The sequence below is a fragment of the Panthera tigris genome, chromosome E2 (assembly GCF_018350195.1).
Source record: "Panthera tigris isolate Pti1 chromosome E2, P.tigris_Pti1_mat1.1, whole genome shotgun sequence".
Taxonomy (NCBI): domain Eukaryota; kingdom Metazoa; phylum Chordata; class Mammalia; order Carnivora; family Felidae; genus Panthera; species Panthera tigris.
Genome location: NC_056674.1, coordinates 43,647,447 through 43,664,344, shown reverse-complemented (window position 1 = coordinate 43,664,344; position 16,898 = coordinate 43,647,447). Strand labels below are relative to the sequence as shown.

The 16,898-nt window shown below is 48.7% G+C and overlaps 1 non-coding gene across 1 annotated transcript; it reads left to right on the top strand.

Moving 5' to 3' along the window:
- The first annotated feature begins 6,344 nt into the window (after positions 1-6,344).
- LOC122234434 lies at positions 6,345-6,451 on the top strand. Its single transcript, XR_006212222.1, has one exon. It is a non-coding gene; the product is annotated as a U6 spliceosomal RNA (small nuclear RNA).
- Positions 6,452-16,898: the final 10,447 nt, after the last annotated feature.

Here is a 16,898-nt window from a genome sequence, read left to right as displayed (position 1 = left end):
CATCTGTGGACTGTAGCCCCAACTGGACTGTAGCCACAAGTGGATCTTGCTCACTTGCATGCCCAATAAACGTGTGCCCAGTTAACCTGGCTGAGTTTATGAAACGAAGGCTTTGCTTTATTAAAAAGAGTAATGGGCTCTGAGATCAGCTAGACCAGCTTCTTCCTTTTAAGGATGAAATAGAAGCCCAGAGAGGGAAAGACACTAGTTGGAGAAGAAAGAAAATGGCACAGGAAGACAAAGCTGCATATGATCAGCTGAAGGAGATTCATAACTTACATGTGGCATTGGGCTGGTTTTTTAAAAATGTTTATTTATTTATTTACTTAATATTGAGAGAGAAAGAGAGAGAATCCCAAGCATGGGGCTCAGTCTCACAACCGTGAGATTATAACCTGAGCGAAAATCAAGAGTCAGAAGCCCAACCAACTGAGCTTCACATTGTGTGAATCAGGTGAATGCTGGGGTTTAAAACAATTTAAAATTTCAATTTATTTTTATTTTTGAGAAAGAGAGCACATGAGCGAGAGCGGGGCGGAGAGGGGGAGACAGAATTTGAAGCAGGCTCATGTTGACAGCAGTGAGCCCGCCCGATGTGGGGCTTTAACTCAAGAACTGTGAGATCATGGGGAGCCTGGGTGGCTCAGTCCGTTAGGCATCCAACTTCGGCTCAGGTCCTGATCTCACAGCTCTCCTGAGTTCAAGCCCGGCGTTAGGCTCTTGTGCTGACAGCTCAGAGCCTGGAGCCTGCTCCGGATTCTGTGTCTCCCTCTCTCTCTCTGCCCCTACCCCACTTGCACTCTCTCACTCTCTCTCTCAAAAATAAATAAACATTAAAAAGAAGAAGAAGAAAAGAACTGTGAGATCATGACCTGAGCCCAACTTGAACGCTTAACCAACTGAGTCACCCAAGGGCCCCTAAAACAATTTAAATTTTAAAATGGTAATTAAAAAACAGAACACATTCTAGATTAGGTTTTTGGTCATTTGCATCATTTTCTTCTTTTCCATTTTCTATTCAGCCTTATTTGAAGGACTGCAGTTGTATGGTCGCCAACAAGTGTCTTTCCTTCTCTGGGTTCTATTTCATCTGGAAAATGAAAGATCTGGTGTGGCTGATCCAAAGCCAAATTTTATTTTTCCCCTACAACTGTTATGCCTGGCTCAAACTGCATAGGTGTGACCCGCTGGGAGGTGAGAAAACGTGGAAGTTAAAATCAGCTGGGTCTTCGACCTGCCTGGGCCTTTGCCAGGAGCTGACTGCCACACATCCGCTGGCATCTGGGACCCCACACCTTGGGCGTTTCCTGCACCTCCCGGCACAGAGGCACAGGTCTAGAGGGCTAATGCGGGAGACAGGCCCTGCCGTTACCATGGTGACCTGCCGGCTGCTACAGCCTTGGTTGCCGCCTAGCAACCAGGGCATCCAGGGCACCTGCAGCTCTATCATTTCCCTCTGGCCATGTATTGGGGGCAGCTGTGTTCAGGGAGGTGGCTGGCTACCTGTCCCTCTACTGCTAGGCCCAGACCTGACCTCTTTAGCACTTCTGGGTTCTCTGCCTTGGGGCCAGGCTTCTGTGACTTTGTTTCCCCAGGCCCAGAAGTCCTAACCACCCACCCCCTCCAGCCAGGGTCCTGGGAGCTTAAAAAGAGTTCTTTTTTTTTTTTTTTTTGCTTAAAAAGAGTTCTTACCTCGGACACTCCTGAGTCCCTCTAGAGGAGCAGAAAGGTCCAATGTGGTGTGAACTAAAACACCTTTCTCTCCGCCACACCACCCAGCAACCGTTGATTTAGGCCTCAGATTTTGGAGCCACTTTTCTGGATGGATGATCTTTGGGATGGGATACCATTGACAGGACAGCCTGGCTAGAACCCAGGGAGGCATCAGTGTTGGGGGGTATCACCAGAGCTGGGGATCCCTTCCACTGGGAGATGGGCAGGCATACAGACAAGCTAACCCAATATAGGTAGGGGTGGGATGGGCAGTGACAGGGTTGGTGGCACAGGGTGTACCAGGAGCCTGTATGGGGAAGGGGACTCACCCCAGGCTAAGTCAGAAAGGAATGTTTCTTGGGGGACACGATGCCTGAGTTGAGGCTGGAAGGGTAAATAGGCATCTAGGTTGGAGTCGAGATTTCCATGAGGGTGGGCTTTAGGTGGACTGGGAGGTCTTCAGAGTCTGCCTTTCTGAGGGTGTGATTCCCCATCCAAACCCCACTGATCTTGTGTCTCCTTGTCTGTTTCCTCCTCTTATCCTGTCCCCTTTCCCTGGGCGATCTCCTCCAACTCCATGACTGTAACCCACCTCCTTTGTCACATGTGGTCCCTTCTCCCTGGGCTACTCACAACTTATTTGTCCACCTGGTGAACTCTTACTCATTCTTCAAGACCCAGCTTGATGTTCACTCCTTTCTGGCCTTACCAGAACCACCCTTTCATTCATACATTCAATTCACACACTTCTAATGAACAGCAAGTGTTAGGCCTAGAATGTGACCCTATATTGTAACTGTCTGTTCACTTGTCTGTCTCCTGGGGGGGCAGGAGATGGCAGGGCTCTTTTGTTTTTCTTTTTTTTTTTTTTTTAATTAATTTTTTAAGTTTATTTATTTTGAAAGAGGGAGAGAGAATGCAAGAGAAAATACACCCAAGGCTCAGAGAGAAGGGGAGAGAGAGAATCCCAAGCAGGCTCCGCACTGTTAGTAGAGCCTGATGCAGGGCTCAAACTCATGAACTGAGAGATCATGACTTGAGCTGAAATCAAGAGTCAGAAGCTTAACTGTCTGAGCCACCCAGGCCCCCCACCCCACCCCATCTTTTGTTTTTCTAATCCTCAGGCTTTAACATTTACTCTCTGGATGGATGGATGGATGGATGGATGGTGGTTGAATAGTCACACAGTTTCCTGTAAAGCAATGAAAATAAACACCCCAGGTAACTCTCTGAATCCCAGTTCTATCCCCTGACACCAACCCAAAGGGATTTGGCCATATGTTATTAAATTATAGTGAATTAAAATTTGCTTGAAATAACCACAGACTCCCCCGCTCCCCTGAGCCTGCAATGACCAGATTACATCTCCTCCAGGCACAGAAGTTTGACATTTCATTGCAAAGTCATTTTCTTCTCATTTCCTTATGTTGCTAAAATATTCTATTTCTCTTCACTTCCCCTTTGTGTCCCCATTACTCATGTTTAGTTAAATTTATCTGCTGCCATTTTTAATCATCTGAGATAGGCTTGCTGATGTAGATGTTCCTGGGGCACTGCCTGGCCTTCCAGACCATCTGTCTCCTCCTGAGCCACTCTGAGAATTGAGCATGGACCCCTCCCTCAGCGATTCTGGGTTGACCCTCAGACCCAAGGTTTTTCCCCAAGGCGTCTCTGACTTCAGGGTTCTCCCTTTCTCCCCACACTCATTATCTTCCTCCTTCCAGTCTCCTCCTCTCCTGTTTCCTGGGGCATGGTTTTCATTCTACTTCAAGGCCTGGTACTTCCTGAGGTCCCTTTGGTCACACTGAGCAAGGGCCTCCTAATTCTTCTCTCATAAGTTCCCTAAGTAAGTCCCTAATGGGACAAAATAGCCAGCAGCCAACGTGGGGATTATTTGGTGCTTGCCTGGGACACTGCCATACCCATCACATTTCTGTGGCTGGATGGATATCTTCCTCTTTCTCACTAGCCCATCCATCCTCATAATATAGGGGTAGGGATACTGTTCTCCCTGGAGGCAGTTGGCAAAGAGCAGAAAGGAATATTTTGGCTTGGAGTGGAATCTCAGTTTGGCCTCTCAATAACTGTCTCACTTAGGGACCTGGAATTGCCTTTGGGACTTAGGGCTTAGAACTACTCAGGAAGGGGCACCTGGGTGTCTCTTCCCTTACCCCTAGGCCTAGAATTTTTGTTCCCCATCCTCAAGCAGGCTCATTTCTGCTCCCAAGCTTCCCTGAGCCCCTCAATCCCCCTTAAAAAAAATTTTTTTAATGTTTATTTATTTTTAGACAGAGAGATACAGGGCATGAGCAGGAGAGGGGCAGAGAGAGAGGGAGACACAGAATCTGAAACAAGCTCCAGGCTCCAAGCTGTCAACACAGAGCCCCTTAATGGAGGTTTCTTGTACTCTCCAGACTAGTTGCTGCTCTTGAGCTTCTCTGGGGCACTCAATTAATAAAAATTCCTTTATTTTCAGTACGTTAGGTGCCCAACTTTGGCTGAGGGAATGATCTCACATGTTGTGAGTTCAGGCCCCACATTGGGCTCTCTGCTAACAGTGCAGAGCCTTCTTCAGATCCACTGTCTCCCTCTCTCTCTCTGCCCCTCCCCCCACTCAAAATAAAACAAATGTTTAAAGATTAAAAAAAAAAAAAAGAACTGCTCAGGAAAGGGGCAGTCAATTCCCAGTGGCCATTGAGAGGCAGGTAGGTCTCTGGGAGGCAGGATCAGAAGGCTGGGATGATTGCCATTTACTGAGCATTTGCAGTGCACGGGGCTCTGTGGACATATTTGGGGAGTTAGGGTTGTGAATCCCCTTTCTCCAGGGTGATAGTAAAAGATGCTTGTTCCTCACCTCAAGCTTAGGGAAAGGAGCTTCTGTGGGATCACTCAGAAGGCTCAATACATGTCCTTTGGAGTTCAGGGATACAGCGAACTAGGGCAGGGAAATCTTAATGGCAGGAGACAGGCTGGCCAGATGTGTTCACAGTGCAGCTAGGAGAGGGGCCGCATTGGGGTCTGCCTGCAAGGCCAGAGATCATGGGGGCGAAAGATGAGTGAATGTTTCCAGTGGACCAGAGGTGGCTGCTGACATGAGAGAAACAGCATGGGGTCATTTTACAGCTTGATCACGAAAGCCTCTGGGAGGAAGAAAGAGCTGAAAATTACTGCCAGGCCAAGGGGTAAAGAAGAGGTCATATGGGAATTTAGCTTATATTTCATCCAAGAGCAAGGCAAATGATTTTATAGTTCTATTTTGTGAGTCATGTTTATAGGGCTACACATAAATTACCTTATTTTCTTTTTGTTTAATGAAATGTACTTCACTCTTGTGTCAATTCAAAACATACTTCATCTTTCTAGAATAAGATCATATCTCCAATCTACACTCATCTACATTTTCTATGATTTCCAGCTGCATTTAGGCCAAAGAGGTCTATTATCTTTATTATTTCCCAAATAGTTTATGTTTCTGAACTCTTATCTCATTTGATTCTCATAACAACCCTAGAAGGAAAGTGCCCTTGTTATCTGTTCCACTTTTGGGCATCAGCGATTAAGAAAGGAGCTCAAAGGTACACAAGAGTGAATGGCAGAGTCAGGTTTATTATTTTATTTTATTTTATTTTTATTTATTTTTTGAGTCAGGCTTAATTAGATAAGTAAGGCGGGGGTTAGGGTGGGAGTTCAGGCAGTAGTGGTGCCAATGTGAGGAATGAGCGGCGTCAGCAGCCCTCCCCCAAATCTCCATCCCTCCTCCCACTTTAAAATATGGGCAGATACTTTCTAGACAGGTTCCACGTGGGACCTCCTGACAAACAGTGGCCCTACCTCTGCCCAGGACTTTGACACAGGTGCTTGGGGCACTCTGTCCCTGGACACCCTCCACAAAGGGGCCAGAAGAGGGTTTCCTTGGTTGATAGTGGCTCTCCAAGCACTGGGTCAAGTGCCATGACCAGATGAACCCAGAGTCATGTTTGTATGAGTTCAAGTTTTGGGAGGGGAGCAGGAACCAAGAGTGCACCTGCAGAGAGGGGTGCCCAGAAGCAGGAGATGGATGAGCAGCCTCAGGTCTGGCGCCAGGGAGGTGCTGCCTGTGACCAAACAGCTCCCAGGAGGCCTGGACTGCTCTCCCATTTGGCTCCATCCCAGGATTTCCTGGTGCCTGCGGGCACCTGCTCCACCCTTGTAACCTTGGCTGTTGATGGTTTTATTTTCACATCAACACATCTTTGACTGAGACAGAAATTCTTAAAAAACGTATTTCACTAAAATTTACAATTCCCCTGCATGCACTGGCCCACATCAGATTCTTCCTTCCTTTTTCTTTCTTTTTTAAAATTTTTAATGTTTATTTATTTGTGAGATTGAGAGACAGAGTGCAAGCAGGGGAGGGGCCGAGAGAGAGGGAGACACAGAATCTGGAGCAGGCTCCAGGCTCTGAGCTGTCAGCACAGGGCCTGACGCGGGGTTTGAACTCGTGAATGGTGAGATCATGACCCGAGCTGAAGTCGGGTGCTTAACTGACTGAGCCACTCAAGCACCCCAGATTCTTCCTTCCTTAATACCACTTACTCATCAGTACTATACCTCCAGGAATGCAACATGCCCCCAAGAACGCCATGCATCCTGTGCTCGCTTCGGCAGCACATATACTAAAATTGGAACGATACAGAGAAGATTAGCATGGCCCCTGCACAAGGATGACACGCAAATTCGTGAAGCATTCCATATTTAAAAAAAAAAAAAAAAAAAAGAACGCCATGCATCCTGCCTAGTCCCACCAGCCTCCTTCCGGCCACTTTGTTTCCTTGGAATCAACGGAGAAAAATGAGCAGACTGGCCTAAAAGCAAGGGCCTTGAACAGACACACGGCTGTAGCTTGCAGCAGGGCTAGAATGAAGTCCCGTGGGTTTTTCTCAGCCCAGCTGCATCTGCCTGGTGGCCAGAGGAGGCGCCAGGGGCTCAGACACACAGACATCTAGACTGGTTCTGAAGGAGAAATCTTGTGCTTTGCCCGCCACTGGGACTTCACCAGTGATTTAACGGGACTCTGGAAGAGGACACAGCTGGGGTGTCCCACTGGTGTTATTTGAATCAGAAGCTCCTCTTTCGTTTTTTTCCCAGTGAAGCAGCTTCAGCAGGTGTTGAAAAGTCTGAGGCAGCCGAGGGTGAGCTGCAATAAGCAGCTTGTGTCTGGCATCTAATTTGATTTGACTTGTTTTCCTAGCCATGAGAACTTGGAGCCAGGAATAAAAGCACAGGCTGCAGAGGTGACAGCTCCCTGCTTCATGTCCCTGCCTCTCTCAGCTGGAGGGTTCACTCTATAGCCACAAAGCTATGCATAGGGAGCATAGCCAAGGACTCATGTCAGGCACACACAGCATGGGAGATTATTTTTGATTATGTTTGAAAAGCCCCAGAAAAATTGCTTCCCCAAACTTTCCATGTTCAGGCAAGGGAGTGATTTATTAAGCATGAGTCGGGACTGGGCCAGCTCTCCTGGTCGGCTAAAATTGGTCTGGAAAATAAAGTAATTTATGGTTGTCAGATCCTAAATTAAATGATTCAAATACTACTGTGGCTGATTAAAGGACTTTATTCAATTTCCTCTTGACCACATGCTCTTCTGTGAGGGCAAGAGATACTGTTTCTGGAAGAAATGCAATATTTGGGGACCGTCGGTCTAATCTAATGGGTGGTGTTTATTAAGTATGGTCTCCCCTCCCTTTTTTGATGACAGGTAAGACTTAAGTGGGAAGAAGAAGTGACTTCCTGTTTATGAATGATCCTCCCCATGCCAGGCATCTGGGGGTAGGAGCCACTGCAATAAACCAGGCTGGGCGCCTGAGGAATTTTTAAGGACCCTGAAAAGACCTCAAGACAACAATAACAAAGGCCAAAAACTGAAACACGAGCATGAGTAAACAATAAAAAAAAATGAATCTGGGACCGTAGCAGACAGTCTAATAGTGGTGTCTGCATCACCCTGGCCACTGGCAGAAGGGACAGCTGGCTACCTTGGTGCCCTACCTTTTTGGCCCCAGTGGTTGAACCCGGATGGGACTATCCAGAGATATATGATGTGCCCTGGCATAAAATAGATGAGCTGGCTTGGGGACACAAATGAAGAACTCCAGGGCTGAGGTGGCCAGTTTCTGATACAGATGCTGAAAGGAGAAAAGAGAGAGGTCAAGGAGATGTTCAGATCAGTGACGTGGTCAGATATGAGAAAGCAGCTCAGGAAAAAGAAGCTAGGAGCCAGGGAAAGGAAACTTTAAGTAAATGGGGGACGAAGGTGCTGCTGGTGGAGAAGAGAAGAGAGCAAGCTCAGAGAGAGACTCTGTGACCCTGGGAGAGAGATGGAGATACCAGCCGGCCCTCCCCAGGCAGCCCTTATGCTAAGCTCCTTCTCTTCCAGGTTCTGCCCCAGTTTGTGCTCATCTTGAAAACAAGCTCACCCCTTCCTAAGGTCATCCAAGCAGGACTCAAAAGAACCCAGGTGGACACAAGAATCAACAGAAGTTTTCAACACTGAACCACAGGGCAGTTCACCATATAAAACATAAGCAGTTTTTAGAGAGTGATTCATCTTATCTCAAAGGGATGAAATGAGACCAAACCAGTAGGGAAAATCATGGCCTTTTGGCCACAGCAAGGAGGAGGTGGCAGGCACTGAGAAAGAATTGGGTTCACCTCCTCTGGGGCTACCTGCTCTCCCTCTGACCTTACTCTTGGGTTTCTGTCTCTGGAGGAAAGGAGACCCTGCAGACTACAGTCATGGCCTGGCCCTCCTATCCTGGGGCCAGACAGGAAGCTCACTAAGGGGACATTTCACTCAAAATCCCAGGTGCCTCTAAGATCTAGTGAGGAAGACCACAGAGACCTGTGAAGGGAACACAAAAGCGAGAGCATCTGGATCCTGCTGGGACCACTGGAAGCTGCAGATGCACTCATCCAGATTCCCTCAGGCCTCTCAGAGTCTGGGCTAAGAGTTAGATGGTTCCCCCGGTAATGAAGCTTCTCTCACCGCATTTAACAGGGCTAAATTTTGCTGTGTCCCAGCCCAGAGACCTGGAACCTGGGTCAGTTATCCCCACCCCCAAATATTAGTGGGGGCTTTCCCTTTCACTTCCCCAGATCCATCCCACCTTCTGCTGAGACCCATGGGGGATAATTGTCACACTGGGCCAGTGGCAGGGAGGTGAGTGAATACTAGGAGCAAAGACGAGCATCATCCCCACTGAATGGTTAACATGCAAGTCTTCCTCCCCAAATGTCTAGCACAGTCCTGGGCACAGGCAATGGATCACAGCAGCTGGACAGGAGCCCACCAACTCCTGTGGACTATACAGACAGTGCCTTCAGCAGTGGCTTCAGGGACCTTGCTCTCCCTAAAATGCTCTCCCCACAGATAACCACGAGCCTCCCTCCCCCACTTTCTTTAGGTCTCTGCTCAAGTGTCACCGTCTCAAAGAGAAGGATCTGATCATCTGATTTAAATATCCCTTCTTTTCCTCCTTACCCTGCTATTTTCCCCCCAAACAATTATCCCACTTGCCACAGAATATAGTTTCATGTTTATTTATTTATTTACATTGGAATGTAAGTTTAATGTTTTGTGTGTTTTGGTATCCATTCCTCTGCACACAGAATAGGACCTGGCTCACAGTAGGCATGCAGCAAATACCTGTAGAATAAATTTATTGAATGGATTGTTTTAATTGACACTGTTTTTTAGCCAGAATGTACATTTTTCATATATTGACAATCAGTCTAATGCAGTGAGTAAGGCCATAGACTCTGGTGTCAGGCCGCTGGGGCAGATTCCTAGCCTTGTCACTTTATGTGTGGGCTTGAGCAAGTTCTGCGCCTCAGTTTACTCATTCATAGAATGGGAGTACTCTGTCTTCCTACTAGTGTTATTGAGAGATTTAAAGGAATCGATGTATGTAATGGCTTGCAACAGATCCTGCCTATGTAAACGTCAGATTAACGTTTTATTGGGCATTTGTGTTTCATTCCAAATGTTTCTGTTCCTCTCCTTTGTCCACTTTTATGAGGGCTATTTTTCTAGCTGATGGGAGCACCCTCCTGGGTCTGGGCTGAACGCCTGCAGTCCGCACAGCCTCCAGGGGGCGCCCGGGGCCCGCGCTGCGGGGATGAGGCAACCCGTGAGTGGGCAGGGAACGGCGGCCAGAGCCGCGATCTGGGTCCCCCTGGGTTTGTCCCCATTGTCCCGAATCCTTTTCTCGCTGCCCCATCCAAGTATGGTGAGCTGGAGAGGGGCCTGGCGCTGGCGGCTGGAGCGTCGTCTGGGGACTACAGCCTTCAGAATCGATCCCACTTTTGTCCCACCTTTGTGTGGGGACCTCGAGTTTTCAAACCAATGTTACATTGTTTCTCCACCTTCCCGCCCCGCCCCTGCCCCGCGCCCTTGGGAAGCAAGCGGGGGGGATGTTTGCCCTAGTGTCTCAGAAGATGCCCCCTGCCTGTTGCCTGCATCTGAGGCGGGGGGAGGGGGGGCGGGGAGGGCAGGGGGGGCGTCTTGGTTATTTTACTATTAACACGTTTTCACCGCCGTTTCGCTGTGACCTTAGGAACTGGGGACAGAAGGCAGGGAGGGGTAGGGGCGTGGGAGGCTGCACGGTCAGAATTCCCTCCGGGGCTGGCTAGTAGGGTCGCCAAGCAGCAGCTCCATGCCCAAGCAGGGGCCTTAGATGGCAGCTCCTGGGCTGAGGGATGGAGATGATGGGGTTCAGGAGCCCTAGACAGAGTAAGAGGGATGGCCACAGCGTCCCAGCCAGAAATGAGGCCACAAAATCCTTGGGGCTGGGGACCAGAGGCCTCCGCAGGAGCAGAGGGTAGGGGAGATACAGGGCGCTCACTGTGGCCAAGGTGTCACCTAATGGCTAAGATTATCAGGTCTGGACATGGCAGCCTGGTTGTGAAAGCAAGTGGAAGGGTATCAAGGAAGTCTGTGACCTGGCCAGTGCAATGGGCTGTTCACACCATGTTAAAGTTACCCAAGATGAAGGCAGTTCTTTGAGGTGAGAAAGGGTAAACCAGGGCCCAGAGCAAGGGCTGAGAAAGGGGGAAACAGCATGCAGGAACCTCAGAGGCTGGGTGGGGTTGTTCAAGGGCACAGAAGCCATGGTCTCTGGGAGTACTGGGGGTCTGGGGAATGAGTGGCAATGCTCAGGGGGTATGGGGAAGCTTAGCAGGAGGGGTCAGGTTCCAGGCAGAAGATGGAAGGAGAGGTTGTGCATGTGTCGGTGGGAGATGGCCCGTGTTTTCCAGGGTGGGAGGAATGCAGATGGGGGCAGGTGAGGTGATACAAGACTTCTCAGGTTGGCTGGACAGGATAGGGTGACCAAGGGTACAAGGGCTGGACAGGCCCCAAGGCCTCACGTGGGGCCCTGGACAGAGACAGGGCAACAGAGGCGTCGTTCATGCCCCAGGCCTCAGCTGCTGCTTCAAAGGACCTATCTCCTATTAAGAACCCCCTGCACCACGATATATCCTTAGAGGGAGCCAGTCATGAGCTCTCAGTGCACGCCAAGGAGCCCCACACGTGCAAACACTTCCTGAAGCATTAAGTGCTTTAAAAGGCCCTCTGCCTGGCATGTCAACCCCATTAGAGGGAACATTTATCACGATGGAGGCACAAGTGGGTTGTTTGATGGTAATTGCTTTCCTAACCCATAGAGAAAATGCATCACAAACCCACCACAATTAAGTAAAATGGTCGCATTCCTCTTTTTTGATTTAGAGCTGTTTAGAAATATTAGCAACCGACTTTGTTTCCAGTTGTTGTTGTTTTTCTCAACTGAAACTTTTTTCTTTTGAATCCCATAAAATATTCTAAGTGCTCCAGGAGAGGGGAATGAAAGGGTGTTTGCATTTCCAGCTCGGCAGCCAGCCATTGCTCAAATAATACCCTCAATATGTAACCTGGGAGCTTAACATCCTCAAATATTTATAATTACACAAAAATGGCCCTAAGAAATGTTCAGCTTACTCACAGCTGGATAATTGTTGGCATCCAACGTTCACAGACTCAGAGCTGCTTCTGAAATTTCAGTGGTGTCCCTCTGCCACTCAAAGCATGCACGGTACGTGGAGTCTGTGGGCAGATCCCCAGTGGGGCAGAGAGATGGCACATAGAGGCCCTAGCTCTCCCTGGCACGTTGCAGCCTCCTCTCCTGCTAGGCCTGAGTTCCCTTCTCCTTCTCCAGAGCGTGAGGAAATGCAAACGGCACCCAGCCTCCTGGTCATGAGGAAGAGCCAGTGTGTTGTACAAACACACATACACAGGTGGACTCAATCATTCCCAACAAATCCTTCAGTCACTCGTGGATGAAGTCCCATATCTGGTGGTGTCCCATGGAGTCTCAGATGCTTGCGATAAAAGGGTGCTGTGGTCAGATGAGCATGCGACTGACTGCAAATCCTAACCTATGCCCCTTTGGAGATGCATATCCTCTACTAATACATTTTCCCTCTCCCGTGGTCTCTCCTGCTGCTCCCTGTGCTCCATGCACATTTCCAGAAGAACATCAAGAAAAGTATTTTCCCTGCATAATTATCTGCCTCCTCCCCACCCACCTACACACATCTTTCCTGCTTTGAAGTGGCAGCTGCTCTGATTTCTTTAGGTGGACTGCACTCTGCATTTACTAGTCAGGTGGAGTTAAACTGCAGGAGCTGCCAGCCAAGGCTGGGGGCGAGGGACCCTGGCACCAGCCCTCCCCTCACCCCACCTGCCTAGACTTTTCTGTCCATATTCAGGTCTCCTTCCCACTTCTCCTGAGCTGGGGACACAAGGCTGTTGGTCCTTGGATGGGTCACTAACCAGTGCCTGCCCCTCCTTCCCCAAACCCAGACTGCCTTTCAAGGTCAAGAAACCAGATCTGAAATTCCTCTTCGGTGAGATCAGCGAGTATGCTCTCAGCTGCAGGACACAGACAACCCAATCCAAACTAAATCACACAATAAAGAGAGTGGATTGGCTCACATAACCTCAGAGTCCAGAGGTGGCCGAGGTGCCAGCCGAGGTTCAGGCAGGGTGCTGACTCCACTGCTCTGGGATTCCCTCAGGCCTGCCTAGCTCTGGCTATGGGCTTCATCCCTAGCTGAGCCACACTCAAGGCCGTAAAGAAGTCAAAGCTGTTCCAAACCCATGTCCACACTCTGACCACACAGAAGAGTCTGTGGGTCTTTCTCCCCATGATCAAGAAACCATCTTCCCAAGGACCCATCAAAAGTCCCTCCGGTCCGGTTGATCCAGATCGGGTCTGGTGTCTACCCATTGGCCAATTGCTGAGGCCAGGTGGATGGGACGTGCTGATTGGTTTCACTCTATCGAGACCTGCCTGTGTAGCTGGGGGAGGGTGGGAAGTCTAGAGGCTGCATGGGGGGAAGATGAACATTCAAATAAAGTGTGTAATATGTCATCAAAGGGAAGAAGAAATGGATGCCAGAAGGCCCACAATGGTGAACATCCACTTCCCTGGGTAACTTGTAATAAAGTCCCCTCAGCTTATCTCTCTGAGAAGCAAAGAATCGATCTCTTTCTCTGTGCACTTCAATAAAGAGCTTTCCAGGGGCGCCTGGGTGGCTCAGTCGGTTAAGCGTCCGACTTCAGCTCAGGTCACGATCTCGCGGTCCGTGAGTTCGAGCCCTGCGTCGGGCTCTGGGCCGATGGCTCAGAGCCTGGAGCCTGCTTCCGATTCTGTGTCTCCCTCTCTCTCTGCCCCTCCCCCGTTCATGCTCTGTCTCTCTCTGTCCCAAAAATAAATAAATGTTAAAAAAAAAAAAAAAAAAAAAAAAAAAAGAGCTTTCCAAACAAGGTCCTGCCCTGTGGTCCCAACATCTAGAACACTGGCTGGCCCATCTGGTGCTCCACCAGTTAAGAGTGGAAGGAAAGGATCAAAGACAGGAAGAAAAAGGAAAGCCAACTTCCCATTTGCTTGTTGCACGTGGCTCTGGGGCTCTGGGGCTCTGGGTGAGTCGATGGACTGAGACAGCCCTGGGATCAACGGTGCTGGCTGGTTGCAGTCTAGGACCCAGAGTGACATATGCCCTCCTCCAAAGACCTCGCTTCTGAGACAGCCAGGAGAAGGAAGAGTTTTTGCCAACAGCACTATGTGGCCTGTCATGTAAGTATCCACTACCTGAGCTGCAGGGATAATTCAATGAAATTCTGGAAGCATTTATGGAACATCTACCTACGCCAAGCCCAAGAATGGTCACTGTAGAGCTCACAAGTGGACAAGGCACAGCTAGTCCATGCCCTGTGGGTGTGTAGCTTGGTGGATATGGGTCACAACAAAGCCAGGACAAAAACAATGGGAACTCCATCACCAAAGGTTGAAGGAGCCCCCTCTGCATCACCTTAGACCTCTCTCTCAACAGCAGGAATGAGCCCCTCAGTGCTCTCACACAGCTACTGGGTGTTCTAGATACTCCTTTTATAAACATAGATTAGTGACAAACCATTCCAACCTTCATGTTTCCATCTTAGTTGCGAAGGCTTAGAGGAAAGGGTGCCTCCCCAATTTTCTTTATGAAGTTGGTACCTTGGACACAATGTCCAGTTTCTTTGAAAACTCTTCTTAGTAAGAAGAATAATTTTTTTTTCTTCAGCAAAATAGTCTCTTCCTCCAAGTTTTTGAAAAACATTTTAATCTCTATGCCCAGTTCCAGAGTGGATGGGTGTTCAATGTCAAGAGCTAACAGATGCCCCAGGTCAGGTGTTAGGGCAGCAACATGGGATCCTGTGGCTTCCTAAAGCCAGATCCCATTTTCCCAGAAACAGGGGTGCCTGCCTGGCTCAGTCGGAAGAGTATGTGACTCTTGATCTTGGGATCAGGAGTTTCAGCCGCACACTGGGTGTAGAGATTACTAAAAAAATAAGTAACAAACTTAAAAAAATAAAAACACACAAATAAAAGTCACATGGCACTATGTAATATATGAGACGCAATGGGGACTTTTCATAATCTGCTTATGTTTTGTAGTGTGCTTTGGTTGAGAAATTTTTGAGTATGTTTGCAGTTTTGGTTGAAACTACCTGGTGGCCCTTCCCCAGCTGACTCCACTGAGGTTCCCTGATGCCCTTGGGTCTAAAGAGGGGCACTCTTGGGGTCGGGACCCATGATTTTCAGTGAGAGTCCATGTCGGTCACGCCTCGAGGGCATTTCTTCTCCTTACTGAGCTATTCCAATTCAATCACCAGACTGAAAGGTATTCATTTACTTTGCAAGTGTTTTTTGGGTATTACCAGGTTTAAAGTCCTGTTCTAGGTACTGGGTCTGAAACTCTGGGCAGCCTGTTCCTTAGGACAGTCACACTGAAAAGGATCTCCATGTTCTCTCCCACTTTTCTCGGCCCTGTGAGGAGGTGTGCTGCAAAGACGAACGTGAGAATCAGGACATGGCCATGCGGTGACTCCCAACTTACCAACAGTATTAGTTTCATATTGCTGCTATAACAAATCAACACAAACTTAGGGGTCAAAACAAATGTATTCTCTTATGGGTCTGGAAGTCAGAAGTCCAAAATCAGTTTCACTGGGTTCAAGTCAAGGTGTCGGCAGGGCTAGTTCTTTTAGAGCCTGAGGGAAGAATCCTTGCTTTCTTGGCTTCTGATGGCCACCTGTATTCCTTGGCTTGTGGCCCCTTCCTTGGTTTCAAAGCACATCACTCCAACCTCTGCTTCTGTCATTACATCACCTTTCCAACTTCCTTCTTTGACCTTTCCTCCCTCTTCTAAAGATACTTGTGATTATTTTTAGGGCCCACCCAGATAACCCAGGATAATCTCCCCATCTCAAGGTCCTTAACTTAAATACATTTCAAAATCCCCTTTGCCATATAAGCTAATGTTCACAGGTTCTGGGGAAGGCCATTATTCATCCCACTGTACCAGCCCAGAACAAAGCTGGGTGAAATTTCTCTCTCATGCCTCATATCAGAGCATAAACTCCTGCCAGTATCTGGCTGGGTTTTACACCCTATCCAAGCAACCCCCCCCCCCCCGCCTGAAAATCTAAGATTTTCCTGGGGACTTAGAGATTTTCCTGTCAGCTTTTTGGCTATGAGGTTGCCTCTGTGGCCTGGGACCCTGAGATGGCCACTTAGCTGAGCATTGCTGGCCTCCCTGGCTACTCCTAAGGCCCCACTCTGCCTTCAGGAAGGGTTTCTTCTTCTTCTTCTTTTTTTTTTTTTTAACTTTTTTTTCAATGTTTATTTGTTTTTTGAGAAACAGAGCTTGAGTAGGGAAGGGGCAGAGAGAGAGGGAGAGACAGAATTCAAAGCAGGCTCCAGGCTCAGCTGTCAGCACAGAGCTCGATGCGGAGCTCGAACCCACGAACCGTGAGATCATGACCTGGGCCAAAGTCAGATGCCCAACAGACTGAGCCACCCAGGCGCCCCGGGTTTCTTCTTCTTAGAGCCAAGAGATCTGTCCTAACAAGCCTCGTTGCCAGATGTCAGCTCTTCTAAAGTCATTCACCTCAGAAATGACTTGTCTTTGGCCACTGCCAGGGCCTCCACTATGATCACCTGTCAGTGCTGCCACCGACCCTTCTAGCCAACAGCAGCTGCCTGCTGGGACCTCTATTATCTGTTCCCCTGCTCTTTCCTGCCTCAATGTGAGGCATTGGTCCCCATGCTGGAACCACCCAGACATCTCCATGTAGGGTGACCAACTGTCCCACTGGCCTGGGACTGAGGAATTTCCTGGGATGCAGGACTTTCATTGTTAAAACTGGGATGGTCCCAGGCAAACCGGGATGATTAATCCCCATCTCCATGTCTCAGAATCCAGAGGCCTCTCAAGCAGCCCCAGAGAGAAAAGAAGGCTCTCTGTCATCCAGTATTAGGACTAATTTCATTCCTGGCCTCAAAAGTAATCATTTCCAGGATAGTTACCTAAGCCAATTAGTCTTTTCATGGGCAACTGCCCCTCATCCTCCAGGACCCAACTAGACAATCAAATAATCTGAGAGGGGTCCAAATCCCAAAGTCTGGGGGCTCTGTCCAACCTGGGCATTACCCTCCTTGTTAAAGCTAAAATAAAACAGCCTTCCTTAACAACTGAACATTTTGCAGGCAACTCAACAGGATGTATGCAGAGGCCCCAAACAGTGAATGGCTGGGAATGACAAAGTAAAGCATATC